The sequence below is a fragment of the Salmo salar genome, chromosome 24 (genome assembly GCF_965601325.2).
Source record: "Salmo salar chromosome 24, fSalSal1, whole genome shotgun sequence".
Lineage (NCBI taxonomy): Eukaryota > Metazoa > Chordata > Actinopteri > Salmoniformes > Salmonidae > Salmo > Salmo salar.
Genome location: NC_138314.1, coordinates 40227398 through 40242655, shown reverse-complemented (window position 1 = coordinate 40242655; position 15258 = coordinate 40227398).

The window sequence follows — 15258 nt, the reverse complement described above, 5'->3', positions numbered from 1 at the left end:
TCCTCTGTCTAGACTACCCGGAGTGGGATCCTCTGTCTAGACTATCCGGAGCAGGATCCTCTGTCTAGACTACCCGGAGTGGGATCCTCTGTCTAGACTACCCGGAGTGGGATCCTCTGTCTAGTCTACCTGGAGTGGGATCCTCTGTCTAGTCTACCCCAATCAGAATCCATGATACAGGACTGTTTTGATAACACGAACTGGGATATGTTCCGGGCCGCCTCAGAAAAACATGGACAAATATACTGACTCTCTCTCTGGGTTCATCAGGAAGTGCATAGAGGACGTTGTTCCTACAGTGACGATTAGAACATACCCAAACCAATGGAAGCATTCACGCAAAACTGAAAGCACAAAACCACAGCATTTAACCACGGTAAAGTGACTGTAAACATGACGACTATAAACAGACCACCTATGACCTCACCTATGACCTTACCTATGACCTTACCTATGACCTCACCTATGACCTCACCTATGACCTCTGCAAGACAATCAAAGAGGCAAAAATACTGTACAGGGACAAAGTGGAGTTGCAATTCAACGTCTCAGACACGAGATGCGTTTGGCAGGGCTTTCAGACAATCACTGATTATAAAGACAAGCTAAACACCTTTTTTGCCCGTTTCGAGGAAAACAACACAGAGTCGCAGATGTTGCTCACGAGGACAGCGGGCTCCCGATCCCTGTAGCCGACGTGAGTAGGACCTTCAAGAGTGTTAACCAGTTAAATATAACCAAATGTAATTGAAAATGTAATCTACGTAATCCCCAGAAGTAATTGTTCATCATGAGAGGGTCATAAACAATAACTAGTAATGCTGCATACTCCAAGAAAGGTTCAAATCTCACCTTTCTGGTAGATATAGTTATAAATTGCTGAGGTATAGTCACAGTACAAATATGATAAAAATCTTTGATGTGATGTATTTCCTATTCAACAAGACTGTGTGAATAAGGCTTGAAATGACTTACATGCTTTCTAAATAGAGTAAAATCACATGATCCTACGTCACAAAGACTCACAAACTGGGGGCTATTGCTCAATGCAAGCCTTTTCGATCTACGGTGTCCACAGATCGATTTATAAGCAAAATGTCAGTCAGAACTGGTACCAGAACCACACAGGTCCCCTAAACTGGGGACTTTACATCTATTAACCCTCGCAAGGCTGCCGCCCCAGATGGCATCCCAAGCTGCGTCCTCAGAGCATGCCCAGACCAGCTGGCTAGAGTATTGACTGACATTTTCAACCTCTCACTATCCCAGTCTGTCGTCCCCACTTGCTTCAAGATGGCCACCATTGCGCCTGTAACCAAGCAAGGCAAGATAACTAAACTAAATGGCTCATCACTGTCATTATTAAGTGCTTTGAAAGTCAAGGACCATATCACCTCCACCATACCTGTCACCCTTGACCCACAATTTGCATACCGCCCGATAGATTATCGGATTACGCAATCACCGTTGCACTCCACACCACCCCATCCCACATGGACATGAGGAATATCTATGTGAGAATGCTGATCATCGACTATACCATAGTGACTCCAAGCTCATCACTAAACCCACCACCTGGGTCTGAACTCCTCCCTGTGCAACTGGATCCTAGATTTCCTGACGGGCCGACCCCAAGTGGTGAGGGTAGGCACAGCAACTTCACCACACTGATCCTCAATACGGGGGTCCTCTAGGTGTTTGTTCAGCCCCCTAATGTAGAGGGAGCACACACCCATCCTCATCGACGGGCCGCAGTGGATAGGGTCAAATGCTTCAAGTTCCTCAGTGTGCACATCACTGAGGACCTGAAATGGTCTCGCCACACCGACATCGTGGTGAAGAAAGCACAACAGCGCCTCTACAACCTCAGGTGGCTGAAGAAATCGGCATGGCCCCTAAGACCCTCACGAACTTGATTGAATTGATTGATTGAATTTATTTGACAATTTGTAAAATCCAAACATAAGGGCGCTCCAGCTGGTGATGCATCCACATAAATTTAAGAAAATCATCAAGGATAACACAATAAAGCTTAACAGCTTATTTCCATTGTGGTCCTTTTGAAGAGGGAAAGGGGACGGGGGAATACTTCAACAGACACACCATTGAGTACATTCTGTCGGGCTGTTTCCCAGCCTGGTACGACAACTACTCCGCCCTCAACCGCATGGCTCTCCAGAGGGTGGTGCGGACAGCTCAACCCATCACCGGGGCAACGCTGTCTGCCCTCCAGGACATCTACAGCACCTGCTTTCAAAGGAAGGCCAAGAAGATCATCAAGGACCTAGAGCCACGGATTGTTCACTTGGCTACTGTCCGACACGCGGACACAGTACAGGTGCATCAAACTCAAGACAGAGAGACTAAAAAACAGCTTGACATCAGAGTGTTGAACAGCCATCACTAGCTGTCTACCAAGTGATGCACGCTCACGCTCACTCATACCAAGCACACACACAGCATACTCACTCACACACACACCCTCACAGCCAACGGTGCTGTCCCATGTTGTAGAGACATTGAACCACTGGTCACATTCCATTTCACACTGTGTATTTAAATACTGTATCCCCGATATAGCTTATTCTATGATTTCTGCTATTGTGCATTGTATTTTAGTTATAGTGTTTATACATACTGCATATGTATTTATATGCTGGATTCTTGACATAGCTCACTCTAATATATCTACTGATGTACATATCATTCTTAGTTTATTTTGTGTAAATCCCCCGGTGTACATACTGTATGTATAGATCAGTGGCGGTCGGTGCCGTTTAAGACTAGGGAGGGTGATTCATTTTTGTTACAGAGACGCTGAGAGTCGAGAAGCAGGTGCAAGTAAAACATTTAATAAAACAACAAGCATGAAACGAGACAACATAACAGTAGCGTCTATGCATAAACACAGGAACAATACTGACTGGGGAAGGAACCTAAGGGAGTGACAGATATAGGGGAGGTAATAAGTGAGGTAATGAAGTCCAGGTGTGCCTCATGATGACATGCAGGTACGCGGTAATGATTGATGTCAGGTGTGCGTAATTAGGGATCCAGGACCAGTGGTTCGTATACCGGTGACGTCGAACGCGGGAGGGGAGGAGAGGGAGTAGATGTGACAATTTTTTTATGAGCTTGGCCTTATTTCTATTACAGCACATTGGATGACTGTCATTCATATTACATATCTACATGATACTCAAATTTTCCCTATACCAATCATGAGGTTGCCTACCCCGGCCAAACCCTCCCCTAACCGGACGATGGAGGGCCAATTGTGCCCCGCCATATGGGACTCCTGATCACGGGCCGGTTGTGATACAGCCCAGTATCGAACCAGGGTCTGTAGTGACACCTCTAGCACTGAGGTGCAGTGCCTTAGACCACTGCGTCACTCAGGAGCCCCTAAAAGCTGTGGTTCTACTTGGGCTCGAACAAAGGACCTTCTGTGTGTAAAGCAGACATGATAACCACTACACTATGGAACCAGAGAAGTATTGAACCTAGCTTGGTGACATCTGAATATATTTAATATAGTTTTATCTAAAAATAATAACTTTTTCAATGTTTCACAATTTTTTAAAATTAAATTCACTAATGCCGATGGTCCTCCCCTTCCTCCTCTGAGGAGCCTCCACTGGTATAGATTGCAGTTTGATACTGCTGCAGCACTAATTGGGTTGTTAATTGGACCAGCCCCTGTTCTTGATTTTGTGCATTTTAGTTGTATTTTTCTTAAAGTTTTAATTGTTTGACATTTAACTGCATTGTTAGGAGCTAACCTGTTAAACTGTGTACGCCACCAATAAACGTTGATTTAATTTGACGAATACAGGAACATTGACTTTATTAATTGTTTTACCCCCTTTTTCAATCTTGTCTCATCGCTGTAACTCTCCAACGGGCTCAGGAGGCGAAGGTCGAGTCATGCGTCCTCTGAAACTTGACATACCAAGTTAACACCCGCCAGTTTAAGCCAGAAGCTAGCCGAACCAATGTGTCAGAGGAAACACTGTTCAACTGATGAACATGGTCAGCCTGCAGGCGCCAGGCCCGCCACAAAAGCAGGATGCGCTAAGTAAAGCCCCCCCGGCCAAACACTCCCCTAACCCGGACGATGCTGGGCCAATTGTGCGTCGCCCTATGGGACTCCCAATCACGGCCGGTTGTGATACAGCCTGGAATCAAATCCAGGTATGCAGTGATGCTCCTAACACTGCGAAGCAGTGTCTTAGGCCGCTGCGCTAATCGGGAGGCCCCGGAACATTGCCTTTAAACTATGCACTGTCGAGAGAATGCAGTCAGATTCAATCCCGGATAAAATACTTGAAGTCTAGGCTTGTTTCTTTCAAGAGACAATTTACTTGAAAGCATTTGATCCCCTAAAACGATAAAGTATCTATCACAATCTCTTCATGAAATGTTGCATTCACAAGGATTTGTGTGTATAACTCACATTTTAAGATAGATCATATATTGACATCGATGTGAAATTTGCTCAAAGAAATGTAACTATATGAAGTGCTATAAGGCCAGTGTTGCGATAAACCATCAATGTCTGTCTGTGTTTTGTAATGATTAACCTGTCAAAGTAACAGTACAGTAGACTATATAATGCACCAACCATTCAGGATTCTGAGTTTCTGAAAGGATATTGAAGGAATAATGTAATGGTTTAATTTATAGCAATAATCTCAACAACAACAAAAAATGTAACTCGCTATTCTCGGGCGTTTGCACCTTGAAAAGCAAATGTTAACATAATCTTTACAGACAGCGCCGCATGCAGAATGTGTCACCAGATTATGTCTATTCATTATGTACACTCTCTTTTAAAAGACGTTAAGCAAGAATGGTTCCATTAAACTAAATTATGCTATTTCTATTCATCATTTAATTTATGGACATAAGGCAAAAGCATGTTCCGTGGATAAGCTGATACTGAGGGAGGAATATTCTGCATTAATATTGATGCTAATATTCATGCTAGGAAATACAAACTGTAAGAATGCTGAAAACATTACAACATTCAAAGCATCCAGTATCCAGAAGAAACAGAAAACTGCAGATCTACGTGTGTGTGCGCGTGTGCGTGCGTGTGCGCCTGCGTGTGTGTGGTGTGGTGTACCACTGTTGAGTGATTCTCCCGAAGGACTGATTAAGTATGATGATACTGATTTGTGGCAGGGAGATTTCTTTTCCCTGTTCATAACGTGCACGCCTTAAGTGAAGAGAAAACTATTTCCTCTTAATGGAAACTCCTAATGTTCCACAGTGTCATTAAGAATTCCAAACAGCCACCATATTTAGAGAAAATCTTTGAGTAATTAAAGAAATTGCTCCCCATCATGCTAGGGATGCTAGTGTCATGAAAGTCTAATGACACGCTGTCCTATCATTAGACACAGCCTGATTCATCAAGGAGGAAGCCGTTCTCATTCTGTCTCTCTCCTTTCCCCGATCTCCTCTTCTTTTCTCTTCTCCTCCCCTTATCTATCTCAGCCTCTACCCTTTTTCTAACCATCTGGTTCTGTAACCTCCCTTCCATTCTGTGAAGTTATCTAGAAAACATTTTTTATGTTGTTTAATGGAGAAACATGGCTGCAACCTGTGCCATGCTGTCACCCCAGCTGACAGAGTTCCCAGCGCAGCGTGTCGCCTCGCCCCCGGCCCTGGCCTGTCCTCTGACTGCTGCGGGCTCCTGAACCACTCCACCACATCCTGCTACTGCGGAGCACTCCAGTACCAGACCTGGGTTTAAATACTCTTTGAAATCTTTCAACTACTTTCAGTGTTTGCTCTAGTCTGCCTGGAGTGCCAGATGGGCGGTGTTTGCACTTGTTGTAACTATTCTATTGGTTCCATTGCACCAGACAAGCTCAATCAAGCCCAAATAAAGTATTTTAAATGATTTCAAATAATATTTGAACCCAGGTCTGCACCATGCAGTGAGTCACTGTATGTGGATGGATTTCAACTGCATGGGTCAGAGAGGATAAAGCAGCCTCAGGATCAATTCAAGGTCACTTCTGCTCTCTGATTCATCCTTTCACAGAAGGAACTGACTGGGAGTCATGTAATGCATGCCAGTACTATTCCGGGTCGGAATGACATGATGATGGCACTAGACGACTGCTGTTAAAGTTACATTGATTTTCTATCAACAAAAATATTGATAGCAGTAAGAGAATTTTCATTTGGTCAATAGTAGTGCAAAAACACTGTGTATACTGTGTATAGTGAAAGTCAAACGATAGCATTTCAATGGCAAAGGAATTGCCATTTAGCTTTTTACATTGCATTTAAAAGAGTTAACACAATAGTTTACAAATGTAAAAAATGATGAGTGTAATTTACCACACGGATTAGAGATATACTATACTATCTCTGGTGCCTCAGTCATTTATTTAGAAATATGCAGAATCCCTTGCAGGATATCACCTCTAACTATTGGTCTCTGGAGTCCAGGTTTACAGAGTAGCAGCTTCCAGTCTACAACATAAATGGGGCACTAAATTCTCTCCATATGCATCCTCTGAACGCAAACAGACGGACACTTCAAGTCGCCACATGGTCTTCACAAAGAGCTTACCCAAGGACAGGCTGTGTTCTGACAAAACATGTCCTTCAGGTTGTAAGATGTTTGTCGTTGTGCAACAGCAACAGAACCATCCCCTAGAGACTATTGAATCTTAAGTAGCCTATGTTTTACTTGGAACGCACTAAACATAGACTACTACAATATATAGGACTTTCTGAGCTTTACAAGATGCATCCTTTTGAATTGTGATGATTTCTATAGCCGAAAAGCATGTTCTCCAACACGCCAACAGGCCCTCAGCAGTCATCAGTAACACTTGCCTTATAACTACACTAAGCCTGAGCAGATGGTTCTTCATCATGCCCCATCGATGATACACTCCTACTCCGAGAGATGAACAGATTAGAGTGAGGTTCACTCAAGTGAAACTCTAATACAGGTGGATGAACTGGCATCATGAGCTCCCATGTCTTTCTCTGTGTGACATGGCTATAGAATGAGGCGTAGGCTGGATGGTTGGCTAGTGGAGCTGGTTGTTATGAATAGTCTGGGAAGAGGTGAATGAATGGGTTGCCGTGTCCACTGAGGGACAGATGGGGGAGGCAGTGGGGTATCTGGGAACATGGGCTACTTGATCACAGTACAACAGTCTACACGCTCAAGGGGCCATGTTAATGCTCAGCCATCCATCTTGGCCTCCCGGGGCTAGAGGAAGTGGTACAAGCTATAGAGGGGAGAGAAGAACCAGGGCCTGGCTGTCACAGCACCTGGAAATGGAGCTGACATTCCCTGTGTGTCCCCAGTCTACCTGTCACTTTAAGTCATTGTTGCCTGGTTGTTACTTGGATACCTCCATCTGTCTGTGGAATTGTAGTCCAGAAAGAGGGAAAAAAGACGTGTCATATAACTGGACATTTACTGTTCCCTACTCATTTCATTTAATGGCAATTTGAACCAGATGGCTTTAGAACAAAATCTATACTTTTGAGAACAACATTTTATAGTCTAATCCGTTTAAGGACTGTGTAAAACAAACAAAAGGAGAAAACAAAGTCATACATCACAGAATTATATAATTCAATTAATGTGGGAAATGAAGTTTATTTTATTTTGCCTTTATTCAACCAGATAAATATATTTGGAAAACTTAAGCATTTCAAAGTTTAAGAATAACACGCTTTACAACTCAAGGGGGATTTAGTGATGTGGAGCATTCTCTATCTGAATCTTTATTTACGAGAGGAAAACACAGTTCATCATAGTTGTATGTGCCTTCCACTCAGACTAAAATGGAACACACATGCTCTTCATTGTTAAGGTCAGGACCGTGAAACACGGTCTGTTTGAAAGCAGAGGAGGGTGAAATTGAGTTTGTTGGGTTAATGACATGAAAATGTCATTGTTCAGTTCACCTGCATGTATGGCTCTCATTATACCTGCTGGTTACTACATGCTCTCTACAGTTCATGGGAAATGAGCCCTTCACAATGTTACAATGGCTTGAATGGGTGGAATTCTAGGTGGAATGGGTGGGATTCTAGGCGGATTGTGTGGAATTCTAGCTGGAATGTGAACGTTCTCTTTGTTTGAATTGTGGCGCTGGTTGGGGCTAGGAATTACGGAATAAATGATGGACTGGGTTCTGGTTCTGGTTGAGGCTAGGAATTACGAAATAAATGATGGACTGGGTTCTGGTTGGGGCTAGGAATTACGAAATAAATGATGGACTGGGTTCTGGTTCTGGTTGGGGCTAGGAATTACGAAATAAATGATGGACTGGGTTCTGGTTGGGGCTAGGAATTACAAAATAAATGATGGACTGGGTTCTGGTTCTGATTGGGGCTAGGAATTACGAAATAAATGATGGACTGGGTTCTGGTTCTGATTGGGGCTAGGAATTACGAAATAAATGATGGACTGGGTTCTGGTTGGGGCTAGGAATTACGAAATAAATGATGGACTGGGTTCTGGTTCTGGTTGGGGCTAGGAATTACGGAATAAATTATGGACTGGGTTCTGGTTCTGGTTGGGGCTAGGAATTACGAAATAAATGATGGACTGGGTTCTGGTTCTGGTTGGGGCTAGGAATTACGAAATAAATGATGGACTGGGTTCTGGTTGGGGCTAGGAATTACGAAATAAATGATGGACTGGGTTCTGGTTCTGGTTGGGGCTAGGAATTACGGAATAAATTATGGACTGGGTTCTGGTTCTGGTTGGGGCTAGGAATTACGAAATAAATGATGGACTGGGTTCTGGTTGGGGCTAGAAATTACAAAATAAATTATGGACTGGGTTATGTTCTGTCAATCAATAACTTTTTGACCCCATGAGAAGAACATGTCTCTCTTTTTGATCACAATGAAAAGGTCACTAATTATGTCTATCCAGTACAGAAGCTGAAAAGGTTCTCAGTATTTCTCTCCTTATAAACTGCTTTATAAACAGCTAATGTGTGGATTTGACTTAAACTTCACATAGACTTTGACATGGAACGAGGTAATGCTGTGGGCTAAGATGCAACTGGAAGATATTAAATATGATCTGTTTTTCTAAATGTCACATGGAATTTTTCACAAAGTTTGAAAGGTTGCTGCTTTTGGGGCTGTCGTAAACGGCCAGCAAAACACACTGTTCAATCAAAACTAGATGCATTATGGGCTAGGTTTGTCACTGTGCAGCCTGTTAGCCACCCAAACTTTGCATTTGTAAATATAGACTGTTTTTGTGATAACAATATACTGTACATAAAGTTGTTCAAGTCACCTTTTTTGGTACTTGAGCAACTTCAGATTCTTGAGATATTTAAAATCAGACTCATTTCAAAGATGGCTGTCCTTCAAAGCCAGTAGCTTCCCTGTAGCCTACATACAGTGCATAGATAAGGCTGCAAATGAAATATGATATGCTGTTTGTGCTAGTGTTTTTGTTTAAACTAACATGGATATTGAAAATGTGTCTAACCAGTAATGTGCTAATGAAATTGCACAAATTATTGAATCCCATCCAACATTTTTAAAGAGCAGAAATTGATCATGTGATATAGCTTGGGGGAGCATAAACCCCAAAAGAATGCAGTAATGTATTTGGCCGGCAGTGGGGCATTTACTGTCAAATGTAATGATGTGTGTAAATGACAGGTTAAGCATGAAAGATCCAAATGGGCATGGACGATCCTGAAAATGGTTTTGGAGAACGGTTAAAAACACAATTAGCAAAACCTTTAGCCCCAAAAAATGCAGCAACAATTTCTTGTAGGAAAAATATAGATCACAATAATGTTAGTGGTGACATCTCTCCCACAGCAATTCATCTGAAACAGAATTACATAAGCCATTTACCACAGAGCCTGTGTGATGGATGACATCGCTCCAAAGCCAAGCTGAAACCGATCGCCACACTTTTCTCTGGAAATGTCACCAGCAAGACATACGACACACCCTGATTCCCTTTTAAATGAGAATCTGTTTTTAAAGAAGGAAAAAAAACCCCAGTTGTTATATTCCGCATCTCTCCAAAATGCACCCTTGGTCTTTTTTTCTTTTTTTCTTTACCTAAGAGTACAAAGAGTAGATTTATTCGTATGGGCGTGATAGTCAGGCTTTGATTGGCTGTCGGAGCCTGTAGCTGGTATAGGATGTCAGATAATATTTGAATACCTCTGGCAGATGATTTATAGGTGCAATCTTACCCAGCTGTCATGAGCCTTTATTCCTAGGGACAAGAGGATCTGGTGGCCTGAAGCAGCTGGTAAACACATTTGATGCGAGCATTCCTTAAACTAATCTCTGCTCACATTGACAGAATGACTGCCACTGTATACATTTCCCTGTTTTTTGGGGGGGAAATTAACACGGGGAGGGGAAATGCTCAAGGAGATCAAAGCAGCTGGTTGCCAGGATTCATTTCCAAATGAAATATCGGGCTCTGATGTGACAGAGTCGGGACTGCATGGAGCTTTCTGGGTAAACAGTAGGTGCAGAGATTGAAAAAGTCCTTCTGAGATTGAAGCTGTCCTAATATGGACACCATACATTTATACATTTAACGTTTGAATTTGACATTGTTTTGTACAGGGTCACTAAATATCTGCAATCTGAACTGAACCAAAATCCAAGGAAAATCGGGGTGCTCTTGTCTTGAACAAGATGAATGCAATTGTGCGCTACAATCCCGCATGTTGGCCCGTTTGGTGCGCCAGGACAATTCATAGTTGAGCTCGTGCAGTCTAGCTCAACCCTACGGACAGCAACAATGTCATACTCATTTGGATCAGACATCATCAGATAGATGGCCTAAACATAGAGAGACAGAGGGGTGCTGTTTCGTTCACTCCTGTGAGATACATTCAGCCTCTTGCAAATTGAAGGAAAAGTATGAAACACAGAGAGACTAAATATATATATTTTTCATATTTTGTGGTGAAGCCTGGCTTCCCTTGGCATCCATGAATACACGCCACTGCACACATGAGGTCTCTCATTTCTGCATCAAGAGTAGGCTACCCATCAACTGCTCATTCGCTGCAGTGAACCGCAGGGGTGCAGTTCTGCCAGAGCAAGGCAGAGCGTCACCTCTCATCATTTAGTAAAGTTAGATCAAAGCTGAATCAATGTCTTGGAAGATCATAATGATTCATTAGTATTCTACATAACATAACCCAATATACCCAGTATAACGTTACTGTTACACAAAAAACACCACCTCATTTCTTATAGGATGGTTAGCTGAATAGTCCCCAAAAAAAGTAATGCGGCCAAAACTCAACAGCGCGCTCCGCAATGCAGAATTTGCTTTGATTGAGACAAAATACAGGAAAGCTATGTAGTTTTTAACACCATCTCCTCTAATTTGATCACGAAACAGTAATTCAATAATGATATTCAATATTGATCTTCAATAATGATATTCAACAATGATATTCAATATCTGTCAATATATGAGAAGTTATGGTTTGATCGCGAGACTAATAAATCAGTATTGACATTCTGGTGTTAATGAATCAGTATTAACAATCTGGGACTCTCCAAGAAACATCCCCACCATCCCAGCCCATCTCCACCCATCCCAGCCCATCCCAACCCATCCCCACCCATCCCAGCCCATCTCCACCCATCCCAACCCATCTCCACCCATCCCAGCCCATCTCCACCCATCCCAGCCCATCCCAGCCCATCCCCACCCATCCCAGCCCATCTCCACCCATCCCAGCCCATCCCAACCCATACCCACCCATCCCAGCCCATCCCAGGCCATCCTAGCCCACCCCCACCCATCCCAGCCCATCCCCGCCCATCCCAGCCCATCCCAGCCCATCCCATCCCAGCCCACCCCCACCCATCCCAGCCCATCCCAGCCCAGCCCAGCCCAGCCCTTCCCATCCCAGCCCATCCCAGCCCAGCCCAGCCCATCCCCACTCAAGGTCATTTGTCACCCTCAACAAAGGACACAATCCCTCTCCGTCTCTGGTTGAGTATAACACAAGTTAAACACTGATTTAATTAAGCCCTCATTTTACCACTGGCCTGGGCTTTTTGTCTCTAATGTGGAATGAATGAGCAGTAGCCCTAATGGTCTGTGCACTAATGCGGTTGAGACTAAAAGGTATTGCACTTCATCTGCTGCCATGCAGCCAGCACAAGAACCCTCTCAGATAAACCACTCAGATACAGGCCCCATTATTCACTGGGACACATTCCTCTGCGTTCTAGCTAGCCATTTAGGCCTACAGGTGTCCCTGTTTTACTGTTTCTGTGTCCACAAAACGAGAAAACTAGGGATGTTTTGTTTTTGCACTGATGTCCATAGGACAGTCTAAATCTCAACAATATTTATTTTCAGGATGTCCTAATATGGACATAAAGTTTTTTCAATGTTGTGCAGTCAAAGTTGAACATGCTATAGACGTCCTCTGTAGTTGAGTTAGCAGAGCATTGGGCTTGCAACGCTAGGATAGTAGGTTTGATTCCCGTAAAATGTATGCACGCATGACTGTAAGTCGCTTTGGATAAAAGTGTCTACTAAATGGCTTATATTACGTGATGATGAGTTGAACATGCTATAGACATCATGCTGAGTTGAACATACCGTAATATGTCATGCTGAGTTGAACATGCTGTAGACGTCATGCTGAGTTGAACATGCTATAGATGTCATGCTGAGTTGAACATACTATAATACGTCATGCTGAGTTGAACATGCTATAGACGTCATGCTGAGTTGAACATGTTATAGACGTCATGCTGAGTTGAACATGTTATAGACGTTATGCTGAGTTGAACATGTTATAGACGTCATGCTGAGTTGAACATGTTATAGACGTCATGCTGAGTTGAACATGTTATAGACGTCATGCTGAGTTGAACATGTTATAGACGTCATGCTGAGTTGAACATGTTATAGACGTCATGCTGAGTTGAACATGCTATAATACGTCATGCTGAGTTGAACATGTTATAGACGTCATGCTGAGTTGAACATGTTATAGACGTCATGCTGAGTTGAACATGCTATAATACGTCATGCTGAGTTGAACATGTTATAGACGTCATGCTGAGTTCAACATGTTATAGACGTCATGCTGAGTTGAACATGTTATAGACGTCATGCTGAGTTGAACATGCTATATTACGTCATGCTGAGTTGAACATGTTATAGACGTCATGCTGAGCTGAACATGCTATAGACGTCATGCTGAGTTGAACATGCTATAGACGTCATGCTGAGTTGAACATGCTATAATACGTCATGCTGAGTTGAACATGTTATTGACGTCATGCTGAGTTGAACATGTTATAGACGTCATGCTGAGTTGAACATGTTATAGACGTCATGCTGAGTTGAACATGCCATAATACGTCATGCTGAGTTGAACATACTATAGACGTCATGCTGAGTTGAACATGTTATAATACGTCATGCTGAGTTGAACATGTTATAGACGTCATGCTGAGTTGAACATGCTCTAGACGTCATGCTGAGTTGAACATGTTATAGACGTCATGCTGAGTTGAACATGCTATAATACGTCATGCTGAGTTGAACATGTTATAGACGTCATGCTGAGTTGAACATGTTATAGACGTCATGCTGAGTTGAACATGTTATAGACGTCATGCTGAGTTGAACATGCTATAATACGTCATGCTGAGTTGAACATGTTATAGACGTCATGCTGAGTTGAACATGTTATAGACGTCATGCTGAGTTGAACATGTTATAGACGTCATGCTGAGTTGAACATGCTATAATACGTCATGCTGAGTTGAACATGTTATAGACGTCATGCTGAGCTGAACATGTTATAGACGTCATGCTGAGTTGAACATGCTATAATACGTCATGCTGAGTTGAACATGCTATAGAGGTCATGCTGAGTTGAACATGCTATAATACGGCATGCTGAGTTGAACATGTTATAGACGTCATGCTGAGTTGAACATGCTATAGACGTCATGCTGAGTTGAACATGCTATAACACGTCATGCTGAGTTGAACATGTTATAGACGTCATGCTGAGTTGAACATGCTCTAGACGTCATGCTGAGTTGAACATGTTATAGACGTCATGCTGAGTTGAACATGCTCTAGACGTCATGCTGAGTTGAACATGTTATAGACGTCATGCTGAGTTGAACATGCTATAATACGTCATGCTGAGTTGAACATGTTATAGACGTCATGCTGAGTTGAACATGTTATAGACGTCATGCTGAGTTGAACATGTTATAGACGTCATGCTGAGTTGAACATGCTATAGACGTCATGCTGAGTTGAACATGCTATAATACGTCATGCTGAGTTGAACATGCTATAGACGTCATGCTGAGTTGAACATGCTATAGACGTCATGCTGAGTTGAACATGCTATAATACGTCATGCTGAGTTGAACATGTTATAGACGTCATGCTGAGTTGAACATGTTATAGACGTCATGCTGAGTTGAACATGTTATAGACGTCATGCTGAGTTGAACATGTTATAGACGTCATGCTGAGTTGAACATGTTATAGACGTCATGCTGAGTTGAACATGCTATAATACGTCATGCTGAGTTGAACATGTTATAGACGTCATGCTGAGCTGAACATGCTATAGACGTCATGCTGAGTTGAACATGCTATAGACGTCATGCTGAGTTGAACATGTTATAGACGTCATGCTGAGTTGAACATGTTATAGACGTCATGCTGAGTTGAACATGCCATAATACGTCATGCTGAGTTGAACATACTATAGACGTCATGCTGAGTTGAACATGTTATAGACGTCATGCTGAGTTGAACATGCCATAATACGTCATGCTGAGTTGAACATACTATAGACGTCATGCTGAGTTGAACATGTTATAATACGTCATGCTGAGTTGAACATGTTATAGACGTCATGCTGAGTTGAACATGCTCTAGACGTCATGCTGAGTTGAACATGTTATAGACGTCATGCTGAGTTGAACATGCTATAATACGTCATGCTGAGTTGAACATGTTATAGACGTCATGCTGAGTTGAACATGTTATAATACGTCATGCTGAGTTGAACATGTTATAGACGTCATGCTGAGTTGAACATGCTATAGACGTCATGCTGAGTTGAACATGTTGTAAGACGTCATGCTGAGTAGAACATGCTATAATACGTCATGCTGAGTTGAACATGTTATAGACGTCATGCTGAGTTGAACATGTTATAGACGTCATGCTGAGTTGAACATGCT